This window comes from Microtus oregoni, unplaced genomic scaffold (genome assembly GCF_018167655.1).
Source record: "Microtus oregoni isolate MIOR12 unplaced genomic scaffold, Mior012 000004F_ref0000308, whole genome shotgun sequence".
Taxonomy (NCBI): domain Eukaryota; kingdom Metazoa; phylum Chordata; class Mammalia; order Rodentia; family Cricetidae; genus Microtus; species Microtus oregoni.
In genome coordinates, this window is record NW_024543063.1 from 27,393,274 (window position 1) to 27,411,998 (window position 18,725).

Below are 18,725 nucleotides of genomic sequence, written 5' to 3' on the forward strand. Positions count from 1 at the left end.
AAAAAAGAGGTATATCTCATTTTATTTTCCTGGCATTAAGAATCTTAAAATCTTACACTCAAACTGGCCTATTATAAAAAAAGATTTTTTTTTGAAACAGGTCTGCCCTGAATTCTTACTGGCAAACCTCCTGCCACCGTCTCTTGGAGTATTGGATGACAGGTATGAGAGCAATCATATCTTCATAACAATTTTCGATATTTTGTTCCCGGTAGCCAAGAGAAGCCAAGAGATTTTGTTTTTTTTGAAACCTGTGTTGTGATAATTGCATTTTAAAATTTTTACTAGTAAGAAAAAAAGAGTCAAATCCGTTTATAACTAGCAATATACACCGATTTCTTTCCATTTTGTTTTTTGGCTACTGTTTTGAGACAGGATGACAGTATGTAGCCCTGGCTAGCCTCCAACTTGTGCTCCTCTTGCCCCGCTTCTCCAGTACTAGGATTACAGGCCTGCCTGCTCTACCGAGCCTCATTCCTTCTGTGAAGTCCTAGAAATGTAGGCTCTAGCGGAAGCAGCCTGGAGAGAAGTTTGCAGAAGCCCCTCCCCTCCATGCACAGCTGGGCACTTGTATTTCACCGTCCACGCTGTTATTCCTCGGTCTCCAGCTAGCATGCAGGCTATGCACTGTAGAGTGAAGATCAAAATACTGAAGCCAGCCTCGGGCCACTGTGGGTGACAGCGTGACTCACAAGGATGCCTGCGTGTTCCTCACACTCTGGAAACCTCTCATACGGTCCTGCTATCAAGGGGGAGACTTTAAAATCATCATTTGGTTTCATGAGTTAAAAATAGAAGTGGCTTTGACGTAATGTTAGCTTTGAGAGACCTGGGGATGATCACTGGTTAAGGGTGATGGGTCCGGCTCGGTGAGTAGGAGCCCAGGTTTCAGAGGCCAGCTCCTGCTCTCTAGGTGTGTGGAAGTTGCTGGACTCATTCATCCTTCCTCTTTGGGATGCCCTGTGGATGCCATGTACACAGGATCTTCTGTTTTCTATCATCCAAAGCAGAGTTTAGTCGCCAAGACTGTAACTCAACTAACATGAGTTCCATTTAGCTCAGGGTTAATGTTAGTAAACACAAGCTTCTCTGAGAGGCGAAGGTTCTGTGTGTGCACACACACATGGACGAACACATATGTGTAGCTGCACACGTGGAACATGAAGGCCAGAGGTCAGTATCAGGGCCCTCCTCAATCATTCTTCATTTTTAATTGTGTTTTATTTATTTTTCATGTATGTATGTGGAGCAGGGGAGACATGTATGCAGATCAGGGGACAGTCTGTAGGAGTTAGTTCTATCCTTTTACTATATGAGTACCAAGGAACAGACTCAGGTCATCCACGCTTGGAGGCCAGCACCCTACCCGATGAACCATCTGGCCGGTTCCATCTTACTTTTTGAGACAGGGTCTTTCCCCGGAGCTGACTTACTCGGCAAGGTCAGCTGGCCATGAAGGTTATGTGGGGGCTGGACTTCCTCATGCTGGTCTCTCTCCACCCACAAGGCTAAAGTTCTAATTCTTTCACCACCACCACCCCTCCCCCCCCCCCCCCCCCCCAGGCTGGAAGATGACTTTCGTGCCTGCCTTCACTTTCTGGAAGTTGGAGTCTCCAGATGACTCATAGTGTTCTGGGTTCAAATGCTCCAGATTGCAGGATGAGAGACAGAGCAGGGAGGAGGCACATGGGAGCCTCTAACACAGGTCTTTTTCCCCTAAGAGCTCCCTGAACGGGCCAGCACAGCTCCATGGCCTCCCCGGGGCTCGCCTGTGTCTCTGGAGACACATCCTCAGCTCTGTTCCTTTGGGAACACGACATTTGCATCCATGAGGGGTTAGGTGACAGTGGTGACGCAGGCTGACGTCCTCCCCTGTATGAAGCTGTATGCAGAAGCACAGAAAGATTCAGGCTCCTGTTGTAGCAATCACAGCCACCTCTCTTGTCTCTTCTCTTTCGCTGCACACCTTCTCTTTGATGGATGGGAACCATCGCTTAGCAACTTTAGAAAGGGGGAGCTGCTCTGCGGAGGCCTCCAGTCTCTGCAGGAAGGTTCCTCCTCACTTGTCTTGGGTGGAAACATTCCAGCTGAGTGACTGAGGAAGGGGCTGTCCCCCCTCTCTCTTTCATTTTTTCTTTCTTTTTTTTTTAATATTTGTGGGCATGGTACATGTGGGTGGGCTGCCAAGGTCTTCTTGTGTAGGTCATAGGACACCCTTGGGTGTCAGTGTTTAAAGCAGGGTCCCTTTGGCGCTGCATATCCTAAGCTAACTGACTTGCAAGTGTTTAGGGCTCTCCTGTTTCTCCCTCCTGTCTGTCTACCCACGATGACGTGAAAGCCACCTCAAAGGTGTGTAGGCTGCTGTCACCCTGGCTTTGCTGTCACAAACACAGGAGCAGAGGACCATGGAGGAGGAAGTCCTGCCCGGAGGAGAGCAATGGCTAGAGGAACAGGGTGGACTGGGGCAGTCATGCTTTGAGATCACATCTCAAGCCCTGGGACCTGGTATGAGTCGGACACTTCCTTCCTCCCAGCGGGGGCTGGAATAGCTCTGAGTCAGCATCCTGACTCCAGGCTCTTCTTACATGAATGCGTATGTGGAGGACCCAGATAGGCACAGCCGGCAGACTTGCTTTGGAGTTACTGTACTCACGACGGCGGGGCTGGGCTAGAGAGTCATGCTTTGTGAGAACATGTGCCGTCAGACAGCTGGCAAGGCACTGGGGGAGGAACCAAAGGGCTCTGGGAACCCCCAAGCCAGCACCTGAGAATGTAGTGTATTGAAGATAGAACCTTACCAGTCTCCCAGACTTTCAATTTCCCCCGTCCCTGCTCAAGCGGGCAGACAGTCTCAGCCCAATTGTAATGAAGTCCTGCAAACCTGAAAGTGGGGGGAAAAAAAGACATTATTTCCCAAAGTTTGGAAGCTGGATGTCTAAGAACCAGTGTGCCAGCATAGATCAGCTCTGTGCGGGCATCTTCGACATGCTAGCCCCCAGCTGTGGCCCCACATGGTGGGAACAGAGTGGGGTCCCTCTCTCTAGCTCCTCTCACAGAACACTCAATCTCGCTCATTAGGGCCTCACCCCCATAACCTAACCATGCCCAAAGGCCTCCTCCTCCTCCCCTCACCTTGAGGGTTTGGGTCTCAATACGGGAATTTGGAAGACGCTCTTACATTTCATCCCCAGCGGAACGGACACCGATGCCCACATCTGCGAGGCACATCTCTGCCACGTCACTTGTTCCGCAGAAGCTGGCCACCGAGGCAGCACCCCTCTTCCCCTTTCATTAATGAAGAAAGTGGCTCAGAGAGGTAAAGGGATGCACAGAGAAGCAGCTGGCTTGCGCAGAGTCAGGTGACAGCCTAGAGGACAAATGCCAGGCCCATGGTCTCCCAGAGAGCTGGTGTAGGAAACGATGCTGTCACTTAAATCATGGGGGCGGGATGCATACAGGTCGGCACTCCCCGTGTTGGAGGTCACATTCATCCCTAGCATCACAAATGTGCGTGTCTACTGGGGCACTAATCGGAGAGGCGGTGCTTTGAAGGAAGAGAAACGTGTTCTGAGTTAGCATATGAGCAAGCGGGGAGGCCTTGGTAATGGGTACTGCCACATCTTCGCGCCTGAAGATGTCATCACAGAACGATGGGCTGACGGGATGCGGAGCAGAGGGGGGAGGACAGTCCTGCTGGTGAGTCTGGAAGGCTGACAGCAGGAACTGACCTGGGCTTGACTGAGAGGAGGTGCTGCCTGGGCAGAGGAGAGGGACAAGCAAGGGGAGCACAGCTGGCATGAAGGTGGGAGGGGCACATGGTCACAGGGGTGGGGGCAGTCTACGGGCATCCAGACTTCCTGCTGGAGTGCAACAGGAAGGAAGGTTAGGAGGGGGTTGGGTAGGTGAGAGTCCTGGAAGGCCTGGCAGGGGGTGGTCCAGAGGGGGTGATGGGCTCCCTAAGGTGGGATCTGCCTTCCAGAAGGAAGAGGGGACAGTGAGGCTCAGGAGGACAGGGACAGATGCCAGAACAGAGCCTGGCATGCAGTTGGCCCTGGGCATGGGAAAGAAGACGTTTTCTCTTTGTTTATTACAATGTTTATTTATTTTGTTTGTATGAGTGTTTGGCCTACATGTGTGTCTGTACACCATATGCATGCAATGTCTGTGAAGGCCAGAAGAGGGCATCAGATTCCCTGGAACTGGAGTTACAGATGGCTGTGAGCCACGAGGTGGGTGCTGGAAACTGAACCTGGGTCCTCTGCAAGGGCAGCCAGTGCTCTTAACCACTGAGCCATCTCTCCAGCCTCCTAGTTATTCTAAATTTTCTTACAGGTATGTGTGATATGTTGGGTCTATTCTGCCCCGCCCTGACCCCTCATTCTCCCTTCACTATCTCCTTACAATTTCATATCTGCTTTCATTTAACACATACACACATGGCTAGATGCGGTCATATAGGATGGAGAGGTCACATACGAGAGAAAAACATAGCTTCTGTGTTTCTGAGACTGACTTATCCTATTGTCTCCAGGGTCTTCTCTTTTCCCATGAATGATAGGGCTTTGCTCTTCTTCATGGATAAAAAAGCTCTCTTGTGTATATATGACATTTTTCCTTTTTCCTTTTTGAATTCCCAGGTGTTTATTGTTGATTCAAGGTCAGACTTGAAACAACTTTAGTAGACACAACCCGCTGCGGTAATGAACTTTTTGCACGTACGCCCTGTCACTCAAGGGTCAACTGCCTGCCTGTTTATGGTTTAAGTACTGAATTTTAATGTACGGCATTTTTATTATTCAGTTCTCCGTTGTTGGCTAAGTTAGCTGCTGTGAAGCCGTACCACAGCAAACATGGATGTGCAGGTGTCTCTGTGATGTGTTAACTTAGAACACATTCTGGGTGACTCCTCCCGAGTGATGTAGCTGGTCACATGGTAGTCCTGTTTTTTGGTTTTCGAGAACCCTCCATACCTACTTCCATAGTGGCTGGAGCATTCCACATCCCCACCAGCGAGGCTTGTGGGAGGAGACCTTCTGAAGGTGAATAAATGGGCCCTGAGACATCTCAGGGACATCGAGGCCTTGAGTCAGATGAAAGCTGATCAGATAGCAGCAGACCCAGGAGGCCGGGGGGGGGGGGGGGACACCTTGTTGAGCTGCGTGGCTGAGCCTTTGTGGGGGTGAGGAGTGACAGCCTCCACACAGCTGGCCTTAGGACAGACTGGGGTGTGTGGAAAGGGGCTGTTTGTGCAGAGTGACCCTGGCCAGGGGCGGCTGCCAGTGGGTGGCTTCTCTGGGGTGGAGAGGTGTTTGGAGAGGGGATCAGAGCAGGGGCTCAGGAGAAGCGTACCAGGGCAGCAGAGAAGTATCATTCAGAGGTGGAACAGACACAGGTACAGCTGTGCTCCTGTGTCATGGGTGTGGTGGGGTGTGGTGGGGTGTGGTGGGGGTTCTCAATGCAGGTTTTGGTTTTCAGGGGGCTTTCACGCACACAAGAAGTACAGTGGAAACAAAACCTTTCCGAGTAGCAGACAGGAACTGAGCCTGAGGACCCCTTTTCCCTTCTCTGCATCCGCCATCTCTGCCAAGAGACCAGTCACATCCTTTGTGTGAACAAAGAAAACCATGGAGGAGTTTGGGCTCAGTATGCTGTGTAGTCTTTCGGGGTTTGGGCTCAGTATGCTGTGTAGTCATTCTGGGAGCAACTGTCTTCGTTTTAGAGTGGGGTAGGCAGGACACGGCAGGGGTGGAGGGGAGTGGGGCAGTCGCCAGGCAGAGTTCCGGAAGATATGCATGCATCCTGCACAGTTGTGTGACTGTCTAGGGCTATCCTGTCCAGGACCTTTTCTTCATGTTTCAGTTTCTACGGTGAGCTCTCAATGCCTGGAACAGGAGAACAAAAGGTCTTTGAGGTCATCTCGAGACAATTGCTGACTCCTGTCAACACAGGAGGCTTTCACTGTCCTGGGGATGGCGATGTGGTTTCGGATAGAAGTTTTGATTTAAGGTAATTTAGCAATAGAGCCCAGTGTTGACAGGATGGTGCAGATGCTATGCAACCTGCCTCATTTCAATTTTGTTGTTGCTGTCCTTTTGAAACATAGTCTCGGGTAGCCCAGGCTGACTTCACTATATAGCCAAGGATGGCCTTGAACTTCTGATGTTCCTGCCTTCACTGCCCAAGTGCTGGGATTAGAAGCATGAACCACCATATATGGCTTATGCAATGCTAGGAATGGAACCCAGGGCTTCAAGTGTGCTAAGCAAACCTTCTACTGACTGAGTTTCAGCCCAGCTCTCCTCTCCTTTTCAGGTGCCTTGGGTTTACCATCCAGAGAACCTGTCTCCAGGCCTTGAGAGTTTGTCTGCTGGGGATGTATGGGTGGCAGTCCCTGGGACATCAACAAGACAAAGGGCCCATCTTCTGGAGCGCCCTAAATGGGGCAGAGCAGACAGACAGGTTGTTTGTACACTGTGTGAAGATATATTTCTGTGATTGGTTTAATAAAGAGCTGAGTGGCCAATAGCGAGACAGGAGGTGTAGGTGGGACTTCCTGGCAGAGAGAGGAAGGAGGAGGAGGAATTGAGGCCTAGGAGAGAGACACCAGGAGATGCAGAGCAAGTGAGATATGCAGGAGGAGAGTAACAGCCACGCGCTATGTGGTAGAACATAGATTAATAGAAGTGGGTTAATCTAAGTTACAAGAACTAGTTAGGAACAAACCTAAGCTATAGACTGAGCTTTCATAATTAATAATAACTCTCCATGTCATATGTGAGCTAACTGGTGGTACAGAGAAAGACTCATTACAGGTGGTTTTTTGTGTAGGACCACGTAGTAAGTGTTTTCTGACTTGCAGATCATATTTCTGGTCCCAACTGTCCAGTGTGTTCTCTGTGTGGTGACACAGCCTGGGTGAGTGGTGTGGCTGTGTCCCAGTAAAACTCTGTGTACAAAAACAGATGATGGCCCCATTTGGCCCATATTTTCAACTGCCTAAATTTTTTCCTCCGAGCTTCTACAGGGTGGGAATGCATTCTTGCTCCTTCGTCCAGCCGAGGCCTGCGTGACTCACAGACAGCCCCAGCAACAGGTGCCGAGTGATCTTCTAGCTGTAGACAGATCTCAACCTGAGTTGCTGTGGACCAGGCAGGCGTCCATGAGAGGAGACAAGCGCCCCTCCCAACCCTGATACACAGAGCCAGGTGGACCCAAGGGAGAGGAGGGAGGAGGAGGATGAAGGTGAAGCTGGCATGGGGGGGGGGTCATTGAAGAGTGCAGGCTGGGGGACAAAATGAACCAATACAGAAGAGTCAAGATGATGATGATGGCCGGAATGTGTCCCGATGAGCTCAGTGCAGACTATTTGTCCTCCCGCAACTTCAGTTCTTACAGGCTTCTCTTCCTCACCCCAGACGCACCCACTGTCCAAGCCTGCAGACCTGACCTAACACACACGAGGTGAGCTGTCTGTAATGTGCTTGCTGGGGGAGGGGTTAGAGGCTTTCTCCTGAGAGCCTGCTTGGTTCATGAGAGATGGTTTTTGATAAAGGAGAAAGACTGGTCCCTCCCCCACACTTCTTCCTGACTTACTGTCTCCCATGTGATCGTCACACAATGCAATCTGCCATGATCTGGCAGGCTCAGGGAGCCTTTTCCGGAGCTGACACCACGTTCTTGAACTCGCAATACCGTGAAATAAACTTTTATTATTATTATTATTATAAAGTACCCTGGCTCTGGTATTTTGTAAGAACAGTGAAAAATGGACGAGGTGGACTAGAGAATTAACTGAGGCCAAGGAAGCCATCTTAGGTTGTGGTGGGGAAGCAGCAAAGACACTGAGGAACCCTGCCATGGAGGTGGCCTGCACCAGAGTGTCAGGTCAGTCCCCTGAAGGAGGAAGGTCTCATCTCGGTGGGAAGGGCTTTGTGGACAGGGCCTAGAGGCAGATCTCAGCAGCCATCCTCCCCAGTTTCTTTTCTCTCCAGCAGTAACACACGAGGATGTTGTGTTTCTGGTGTCCAACGACCACATGTTTTTGGGGGGCATTGATCCCAAAGGCAAAAGGAGCATCGGGGATGGCACGACTCCCAGTACACAGCGTTCTGGCCTTTGTGTATCTCCTGAGGCAAGACAGAGATGTAATAACAGCTCTCGATGGCGATCTCAGCTTTGGGGACACAGGTCAAATTTGGAAACCATTCTGCAAACACACACAGGCCCCAGTGATGCCTGCTTCTAGGACAGAGGTTGTAACACATGCACGTTGTTTTGATGAAGTTTGTCGTCAGGGGCTTGGCCAGTGGGCGTAGGCACAGCAGAGCTTCAAAACAAAGCAAAATAAAAAAATCTGGACAGTTTCTCATTTAGGGGCCGAAAGCTAACAAAGATTGTGAGCCAAAGGGGAGTAGCCAGAGGGGACGAAGCGGGGCCACTTTGAGAAAGTGCAGCTCCATTCTCTCAAACAGATTTTACTGAGGAAGCCACAGGCCACAACAGTGCTGAGTGGCCTTCATTACAGAGCTGTTTCCTAGAACTTCTCTCCTGTGCCCACCCCTGTGTGCCACATGCCGCCTTCGGGCTGTTACCAGCGCCCATCGTGATCCTGTGACCCCTACATCTAGTGCAGGCTAGTGTACATATCCAGCCTACTTTGCCCTGGATCTACAGAGAAGCGTATTCCTAGCCATTCAACAGCATCTCCCGAAGATACTGGAAGGGTGGTCCCCATTCCCTCCCAGCCTTGGGATACCAGTTCATTTGTCCCTGAGGAATCGTTCAGCCAGTGTGTTTTCTGGCCTGAGTCTTAATCGCTAGGCTTCTGGCTTCTGCCGTTCTGACAGAGAATGGTCATGTATATGGTTTTAAAAGGAAAGAGCCCCCAAGTTGTATGTGTGCGGGCTCTAGGGACACGTGAGTGCTAGCTGGGTTCTGGCCAGGTCCCCTGGGCACTGTGGGTGTCACATAGTTTGATTGAAGGACAGAGAACAGAAAGGAGTGGGGTGGGGGAGGGGGAAGAACAGAACGTTCATCGCTTTTAGCTTCCAGGAACTTGAGGGTCAATGTGCAAAAGACGCAAGTCACCCCTGCCAGTGAACTTCACGGATTACACAATGCCCTACAATCTGACCGTGGAGCTGGCTCTTGAAGAGAATGTCCCAACCTAGTGGCGGTGAATTCAGGAACTCAGCGAGATGACGACATTCGTTCAGAGGTTGAGGTCCTCTGAGCCAGGTCACTTTTCCTGGCTTTGCATCTGGTCACGGCCTAATAATAGCAATGGGGCACTTTGGACTCTGCAGTGGCTGTGTTCACAGTACATCTGTGTGCTCCATCACGCCAGTCAACACGTCTCTTGACTTATCCGCACTGCAGCCAGAGAGACAATATTTTTGTTAGACGTTGGTCCTAAGCGGAAGGCTGACGTGTTTGTGTGTGTGTGTGTGTGTGTGTGTGTATGTGTGTGTGTGCTGGTGAAGGTTCATGGTGCAGTAGAGTATGCTGTAACCCCTGATGCATGTCGTCATAAGTGACTCCAGCATCCGCAGGCCTGGGAAGAACCATCCTGACCTCTGTGGTTACATAGGTGACGTATGTGACCATGTACGTGCCCCTAATAGCAGCAGAAGGGACTCACTGATCCACCACAAATAAATCTTCTCCCCGACTTCATGTGACCCTTGGGACTCCTGCCTGTTTCTTTACTTTTCCAGGGACACTCCATCTTAGGGAGATGGTGTCAACCATATGTAAAGGGGCTCACACAGATTTGTGGGGGGAATATCTCCTAAATGAGCTGCTCAGGGGACTAATTCTGAATAAATCATGGAATTGGGGATTGGCTCAGAGATATCTCCTGGGACTCTGGTCACTCGGGCCACACTGGGGAGGATCCTGTCTCTTTGTGAGTTGTGGATGGGTGGCCGGTGGCAGAAATGAGTGGAGGAAGAGGGCTGAGCACTAAAGGGAGTACCAAAAGAGGGTCCCCAAGTAGTACAGAGGGGACCTGGATCTGTCCCTACTGTAAGGAGCCAAAAGAAAGGGCTCCCCCAAGCAGAAGCAGCTGCAGGCAAGTAGGTGGCTCAGAGAGCACTGAGTCAGAAAGGCCTGGAGCTCACTTGGCTATGGAGTCACGGAAGAGAGCCCCCAGGCCTCAGGCAGGCGAGGCATCTCTGATCTGTGAACAGGATGATGCCTGCCTGGAAGGATGAAGGTGTGGGTGACTGGATTCGCCCTGTGTTTTTCCCCATGAGGTCCCAAGTAAATACGTCCTGGAGCAGGTGGAGCGTGAAGATGAGGAAAGAGGGCCCAGAGCTGCCAAGTTCAGTCACAGGTTAGAGCTGTGGGACCTAGAAAAGCAGAGTCTGATGTCCCGCAGGCCTGCAGGCAGCGGAAGGTGGGAACCAGGGTGGCCAGGCAGGAAACGCCCTAGTCTCTCAGGTTGCAGGAGAAGGAAAGTCTGGCTGTTCTGAAGGGGAACTTAGAGACTAGGGGCCGGATGTGAGCAGGGACCAGGGGAGGGAGGAACAATGGCCATTCTTCTGCCACAGGCTGACCTTCTGCGAAACAGGAAGGGCCTGCCAGGAGGGGAGGGTCAGGCTGAAGGACAGGAAGGAAGGGGCCTGAGGAAAGCCAAAGGGCTGTGGACTGTGTTTGGAATTTTCAGGCCTCTGTCTGCAGGTCCCAAACAGTCAGCAAGCTCAGCTCACACTAGGGGGTGTGACTTTCCCAGGCCCTGCAGCCTCCACCTCCCCCTTTCTGGGCCTCCTCAGGAACCTTAGTATGAGTCTTCCTAGGCTGCCCAGGGCCAGGGTCTTGCACGCTAAGTGAGTGTTTGTTACAGGTCCGTGAAACCTACCATCTTCATACGCAGAGAGGAGTTTCCAGAAAAAATAAAGGAAGGCCGCCAAAGTAATCAAGGCGCACAGACCTCCTCCTCCCTCGAAAAGGCGCCTATCTCCAAAACAATCGAGGCTGCCCGTTTAAACAACACTTGTTCAGTACAGAGGAAGGGTAGCGTGCCGGATCGCTGGGCTTTCCAAAGAAAACACTTCCAGTTGTCCGGCAGGCAACAATGAACAACAACAAAAAACCTGAATGGCATTCACGTGGGAGGGTGGGGAGCCTGGGCCAGGCCCTCAGGATCCTCAGTTGACAGTGAAGAGCTCCCAGGGCCGACATCCCGTCCAGCACATCCAGGTCCTCAGCCAAGGAGCAGTCGTTCTTTTGGTCGACACACAACGACACAACAACCAGGTGCTTCTGCAAGCCAGGGGCAAGGCCTTTGCTGGGAACAGCATCAGCCGGCTCTGTGGTCTTGGGCTCGCTATCTAGGACCATGAAGGATAAGCTCCTCATGTTGTTTAAGCTACTGGGCTCCAGGGATATTTGTTATAGCCGTCCTAGCAGACTGGCAAATTATACATCAGGTCCAAAAGATGAGTGTCAGGACTACCACATCTTCTCAAGGACATCGAGCGTAGGAAGATCATTATGGTCAGCTGGGGAAATGGGGGTGGGGTCAGGGTAGCAGAGGGTGGTTAACCAGGTTAGGGTGTAGCTGGTAGCAGAAATTACTTCTAATGTTTTGTAGAGTGGTAAGGGGACCATGGTTGAAAACAATGTGTTGGACATTTAAAAATAGCTTTAAAAAGAGGGTTTTGGAAGAGTCCTGTTGCATAGAAATAAAAAATACTTTGTGTGATAAGTGGGCCCGTGGCCTGGTGTGTCATTACACCATGTATACAGGTACAGCCACATGCTATGTCTCATAAATACATACAGTAAGTATGCCAATTCAATAAATATTAAAGGGGGGTGAAGTCTCCGGGGCCCAAAAGCCCTAACGGTGTCAGAAGTGTGCCTGCCCAGTGACAGTGACCACTCGGTGAAGGTCATACTCAACATCCTGATAGCCTGCAGATCCTATGTGTTTCTTCTACCAATTCCCAGGGCTTCTGGCAGAAGTGGGGAGCCTTGGTCCTCCCCTCCTCCATGTCTTCACCTGGGATCCCTCCACTACAGGCTAAAACCAGTGTTACCCCTTCCAGAGCCTTCACTTTGCCCACTGTGGGTCATCAGCATTCACAGCAGGGGGAGGTCAGCTCCTCAGAAACAGGGTCGCAAGTGCCTGCAAAGACCTGTGGATGAAGTCAGATAGGCAAGGCTGCAGAATGCCTGTGGCAAAGGGAAGTGGGAAGAGGCAGTTCCTGGAAGGTATTGGGGCTTTTCATGGGGAAGTGGCTGCTCTGTAGACCAAATCAACAAGCTTGTCACCGCGGTCTGAGGAGCCCATGGGGCTCTCTCTGCCCCCTGCCTTGGGGATAACCAACACCGGCCACTTCCCTACAGTGATTCACCTTCTCAGGGGCCCTCAAGAGTCCACACTGTCCTCACAGCTGCTCCTCCTGTGCCCTTATCTGTGCTGGGTGCCTTCTTAGGCTTCCAAAGCTTTGTGCATATTCTTTTTCTTCCCTCTACCTTTCTTGAAACAGCGTCTAATGTAGCCTAGGGTGGCCTTGAACTCCTGATCCTCTTGACTTTACTCCCTGGGGCTAGGACAGTCTTGCTTCAGATTCGCAAAGTGAGGGGATCGAACCCAGAGCTCCTTGCCTGTTAAGTCACCTGTCTACCAGCTGAGATACACTTGCTGCTTTCTTTCCTTTCCTTTTATTATTTTATTTATTTATTTATTTTGGTGGAAAGAATAAATTAAGATGCGCATCTCAGAAAAGTTGCAAGAATAGCAAAAGGCACAGCATGTCCAGTCCATTGTGATGTGTAAGGGGCCTTCTCCTTCCTGCCTCTGGTGTGGCTTTTGGCTGCTAGGTTATGGTTAGGTGGGACCATCAGTGCTGCAGCCTAAGAAGCTTTAGCAACGGTCGCATAGGAGACTCATCGTCACATCTAGCCAGGTGTGCAGGACCACCTGTTTCGTTTACTGCGGCAGTTTCTGTAGCCTTTTAAGATCTAAAGATATCTATAGCTGGTCTTGAAATTTCACAGCATGGATGCTGGGATGAGTCAGGACCTTCAAGGAGAGGTAGAACAGTCTCAGACCCAAAGCAGGAAGGGATGGATGTGAGAAGCTCCTGGAAGATCTTCAGGTCAAGTTCAGAGGAACATTGCTGGGGATCAGAGCCAAGTGTTGGTCCTCGTGAAGATGGCCAGGCAGGGTTAGGGCCTTGTTCAGCTGTTAGTCTGTAGCATCTACAGGTCAGCAGATAGCAGTTGGGTGAGCATTTAAGGGCAAAGTGGTACCCACGGAGGCACAGTGGCTGTGACTGTCCCTCTCTCATGGGTAGGAGATAACGGCGGCCTTCACCACACAGGTACCGTGAGTTTGGAGAGGAGGCTCTGAGAGCAGCCTCTGCTCTCAACAAAGAGGTGATGAAGCATACAGTGACAGCAGGTGAGTCACGGAGAGGCCTTTCTGCAAACCGCTCCATGTCTGCCCTCCCGGTCTCACGCACGAGTCCTCCAGCTGGCCTTATTGACTTGTATAGTCTATAAACATTCCGCCTTCCCATGAGGGCAAGGCCGGTAGGCAGTGTACTTGTAAGCTTCCCTTTGGGAAGGGGCTGGCACAGACATGGAAGCCCAACCAGCCTGTGTCTCCACACTGTGCTTCTACAGGTCTCCATGAGCCCCACCCCCACTTCATTGCCTCTGCCTGTCTTGTGTTTACTCCTGGGGGGTCTCAGCTTCCCCCTGAAAGATGAACCCTTGTAAGGAGGCTCAAGATAGTGAGGACCCACGAAGGACCTGTGTCTACATTTCAGGTTTCCTGTTTGCCCTTCCTACTTTCTCTTTCTGAGTTGTGGGTACCACCATCTCGGACGGTGAGGATGAGGGTGCTCCCAGGGAGGGCAGTGCAATTCATAGGAAATCCACTGTGGATTCATCGCTAGGGTCCTTTTCAGTGTCTGCCACTAAGGACAGTGTGGACTGATGGGTAAATGGTACCTTGGCTTTCCAGAGAAGCCCCCGGCAGCCATGATGGCATGAGCTTCCAGGCTTTGGCATTGATGATGTCTGTGTAGCTGGATCTTGGCGACTTAGAGCTGCTTGAATCCAGCCATCTTCAAGGTAACTCTGTTTGGGGACAGAGCTGTTGTAATGAAGGTGACAGGTCAGGTCTAACGTATAGCCAACCCAACACAGAAAATATAAATAAATAACTAAATAAATAAAGCACCGTGGATGCTTACATCTCTCGCAGAGACGGAAAGGAAGCGGCTCAGTCCTCTAGAGCTCCAGTCTCCTCCAACATACTGTTCCACCCCGCGTAGGAGAGATCTCATCCTAGTGTCCCAAGATGCTCGCACCCTTGCTTTAGACAGAGGAAGGGATGTGGAGTCACGGATTGCCTCAATGGATCTCCACTAACTAGAACCTGCTACGTAGCTGCAAAGGAGGCTGAGGATGCCTCTCCATTCTGCATGGCCATGTGCCCAGGTGAACACGCCGCTACCATGGAGACCAGTGTGCAGGCTGCATCTGACCACCTGAAGCCTTCGCCATAGCCATGCCTTGGGGTAACAGGAAGGAGAAGCCTTGGATTCTCTTTGCTCCTCTGTATTTCTTGCTTTCCTTGTCCCTGTTACTAATATATTGGACAGGGAGACTTAAGAAAGGACAGATTTATTTTGCTCATGGCTTCGGTACCTGGTCTCTTGATGCCTCGATGGACTTGAACACCGTGGTGGTGGAAATGTGCGGCGAGGAGAACGGTTTGTGGTTGACCAGGAAGTGGGGTGGGAGGGGAGAGAGAGGGAGATAGAGAAGGAAAGAGAGAACTCTTGACTACCCACACCTAGAGACTTACTTCCCCATCCTCTAAGTTTCCAAAACTTCCCCCAAATGGCAGTCCAAGCTGTGGGGCAGGCTTTCCAACCAGGTCCACTGATGGCTAGACATCACTCCTTGGCCTCCTGTCTGGTCCTGACTCTTTCACAGCACCAAGTCTCCATCTGTTCACGGTTTGCTCCATGACCAGCCTTCTCTGGTCTGTCTGGGCTCTTTGGAGCCTCATTTCTTTTTTTCTTGGTCTCTCTCTCTCCCCCCTCCTCTCTTTCTTTCTTTTTCTTTTTTTAAGACAGGGATTCTTTTGTAGCCCTGGCTGTCCTGGAACTCATTCTGTAGATCAGGCTGGCCACAAACACACAGAGATCTGTAGTAATAGGAGCGGCGGGGCTGCGTCCCCAGCACCCGGCCACCCACATGGCTAGCTTAGCTTATGCCCCGAAATAATTACACGGAAACTGTATTCTTTTAAACACCGCTTGGCCCATTATATCTAGCCTTTTCTCGGTTAACTCTCGCACCTGGACTAGCCCAATTCTTATAATCTGTGTAGCCCACGAGCTGGCTTACCAGGAAAGATCTTAACCTGTGTCTGTCTGGAGTGGGAGAATCATGGCGACTCCCTCACTCAGCTTCTTTCTCCCAGCCTTCTGTTCTGTTTACTCCACCCACCTAAGGGTTGGCCTATCAAGGGGCCTAGGCAGTTTCTTTATTCCTTAACCAATGAAATCAACAGATTGATATATGACACTCCCACATCAGAGATCCACCTGTCTCTGCCTCCTGAGTTCTGGGATTAAAGGCGTGCTCCATCACACCCAACTCTTCTTTTTCTAATCCTGCCTCCTCTGTGTGTGTGTGTGTATGTAAAAAGAGGGGAAGAGAGAGCTTGGGTGTGTGAGTATAAGATAGAGAGGTGGTGGTATGTGTGTGTACATGGAGCACACACAAGCTTAAGTGTGCCCTGACTTTTGTGAGGAGGTCGGAGAACAACCTGTGTGTTGGTCCTGACTGTCTGCCTTCTGTGATGCAGAATTCCTTTGTTATTGGTCACTGTGGACACCAGGCTAGTTGGCCATGCACTTCTTGGAATTCCGCCTCCATCTCCCGGCAGAAGTACTCTGAATCCAGATACACACCGCCGACTCCAGTTTTACCTGACACCTGGAGATCCAGGAAATAGGGTGTATGAAGCTATCAGTTCATGTCCACTTATCTGAGGGACAGTCAGGGGCAGTCATGGCCATAGCATGGATCATGAGAAGGTATCTCAGGATGACCTACAACCTGATCTTATGGAGGCATTTTCTGAATGGAGGCTCCCTCCTCTCAGATGACTTTGGTGTGTGTCAAGCTGAAATAAAACTACCCTGACAGAGGAAGAGGGGAAGTACAAAGTCCCCAAACTGCTTTATAGTCTCCATTTTCCAGTACCTCAGACCCAAGTGGGTGTTTGGCCTGTACTTACCCAGGTGACCAGTTGCCATGGTTTGCCACGTAACTTTCCATGCAATGATCTGCTCGTAAAAGATGTGGGCCATTCCTGCCAAGGACACTGTGGTGAGAGGAGAAGCCAGAGACCAGTTAGGAAGGGGAGCATGTCCGGGCTGCGGAGCTCAAAGTGGCAATGACTGGGATCAAGGGGGTTCAGGGAGCAATGAAAGCAGCGGCCACGCAGTTTGAGAACCTGGTCCACAGCAGTTAGAGACCTGCTGTGGTCTGCTTGGGGGAGCTTCCAGGTTTTCTGGAAGAGGCTAGGCTTTGGGGTGAGAACTGCTCAGGAAAGAAGCGTGTTCGGTCAGGGCCACACCTTGCTGAATAACAACCACCAGGCTAACACTGAACCAAACGAGCCAACACCAGGGCCAAGTACATCCTTGGTGGAAAATGAATTCTCAGGGAGGAATCATGTCATCGGAGCAAGTTCCTTACGTTCCCTCAGCTGGTAGGAGTAGCCAGATGTTTTTCCATGTAGACTCCTAGTCCTTAAAGGCCCAGGGTTTGCCAGCCATGTCCCAGGCTTCCCATGGGGACGTTTTCCTTGGCAGTGCCGTCCAGAGCGGAAACAAGAAGTTCCCTAAAGGGTCGTTTGGTGTAAAGATGATGTTCAACAGCGTCTAGTAAAGGCACATGTCATATTCACCCCCGGGTGAGGAAGCCACGTGGGCTCTTGTGATTTCCTGGCTTCTCTGTCTGATTCACTCTTTGTTTGTGTGTTTGTGTGTGTATATGTGTGTATGTGTATATATGTGTGTATGTATGTATGTGTGTGTATGTATGTTGGTATGTATGTGTGTATATGTGTGTACGTGTGTATGTATGTATGTGTGTATGTATGTATGTGTGTGCTCAAGCATGTGTGTGTGGAGGTCAAGGGTTGTTCCTCAGACACCATCAACTTTTTCTAAGCACAAGGTCTCTCACTAACGGGAGTTCACCATGTAAAAAAGGCCACTGCTCCCTAGAGACCCCCAGGGATCTGTCTGGCTCTCCTTCCCCAGTGCTGGGATTATAATTGTGAGTCATAAAGTCTGTTTTTAGATGGTTTGGGGGATCACACTGGAGACCTCTTGCCTACCCGCAAGCTCTTTACTGACTAAGCTAGCTCCCGAACCTGTGACTCATTCTTAGTGGGGCTGGCAGGAGAAGGAAGAAAAATCCCCTTTCCTGATAGGTCTTTGCTGTTGGCCCCTTACATCTCCCAAGGAAGAAAGGAAATCCAACAGTGTCAATGAACAAATGTATTCTAGGATGTTGAGATTTCATGATTAATCCTGGCTCTGAGATGCCTGGGCTGGAGGATCTGAATCAGGGGCAATTTATTCCGTCTCTTGGAGTCTCAACTTTCTTGCTTGGGAAATGGGAATGTTGTCAACTTCTTGTCTATGCCCAGGACCTTGTCACCACACCTTTCCCGCCATGACTGTGTTTCCTGAAACGGTGAGCCAGAGCCTTCTTGAAGTTGCTTTAGTCAAGTCTCTGGTTGCATCCATGAGGCTAATAAAACATTTTTTTTTTTGGCTTCTAGAACATACACTGAGGGGCTGGAGTAGAGGAAGCAGAGTGAAGACGTGGACTGGTTTCAGATCAAATCATCCACAATCCATTCGGCCCACACCATTGCAGAGGTGGAGCCTGCACCATGAATTCTGAGAAGAGTGGTGATGACTGAGACGGGGTGAGGCCAGGGAACGATAGGTGCAGAGGCTTTAAAAACAAGAATAAAACCAACCTAACACCGAATCTATGAATTATCATCACAGGACACAGGGGATGTCTGTGGTAAAATGGTCCTCCCCTGGCAAACAGACTGCTGGAGTTTGTGGAGTTTTAATGGCTCTCTGGAAGGTCGTAGCCCAGCTAGCCTGCCTTTCTCAGGGACGAAGAGTGGGAAGTCTGATGATGAGGAGTGACACCTGTGATTGCCACATGTGTGCTGTGGTGAGTGTGCTCCCTCCCTCACACACAAATGATGCACGCACACATCGTACGCACACGCCAAAGCTGAAAATGTGTGGCAACTGAATGGAACATGATACAACCATGAGTAGGAGTGAGGAGGATCAACATGCATTAATGTGAATTACAATATAACACACAGCATACAATCTAATAATGCCAAACAAAGCAATGAGCAAAACATTTATTATTATTATTATTATTTTGAGACAGGGTCTCTCTGTGTAGCTATTGCTGTCCTAGAACTCACTATGTAGACCAGGCTAACCTGGAATTCACAGAGTTCTGCCTGCCTCTGCCTCCTGAGTGTTGGGATTTGAGGTGTGTGCTACCACACGGAAATCACTTAAAATATTTTAATAAGTGACCCACATGTGCGTGTGTGTGTGCGTGTACATAGACATGCTTCATACATGAACAGAGTTCTCTAAAAGGAACAGAAAGCAATTCTGTAATAT

The 18,725-nt window shown here is 50.4% G+C and overlaps 1 long non-coding RNA gene across 1 annotated transcript; it reads left to right on the forward strand.

Moving 5' to 3' along the window:
* Positions 1-109: 109 nt before the first annotated feature.
* LOC121447408 lies at positions 110-18,066 on the forward strand. Its single transcript, XR_005974175.1, has 3 exons — positions 110-162; positions 13,335-13,414; positions 17,837-18,066. It is a non-coding gene; the product is annotated as an uncharacterized LOC121447408 (long non-coding RNA).
* The last annotated feature ends 659 nt before the right edge of the window (positions 18,067-18,725 follow it).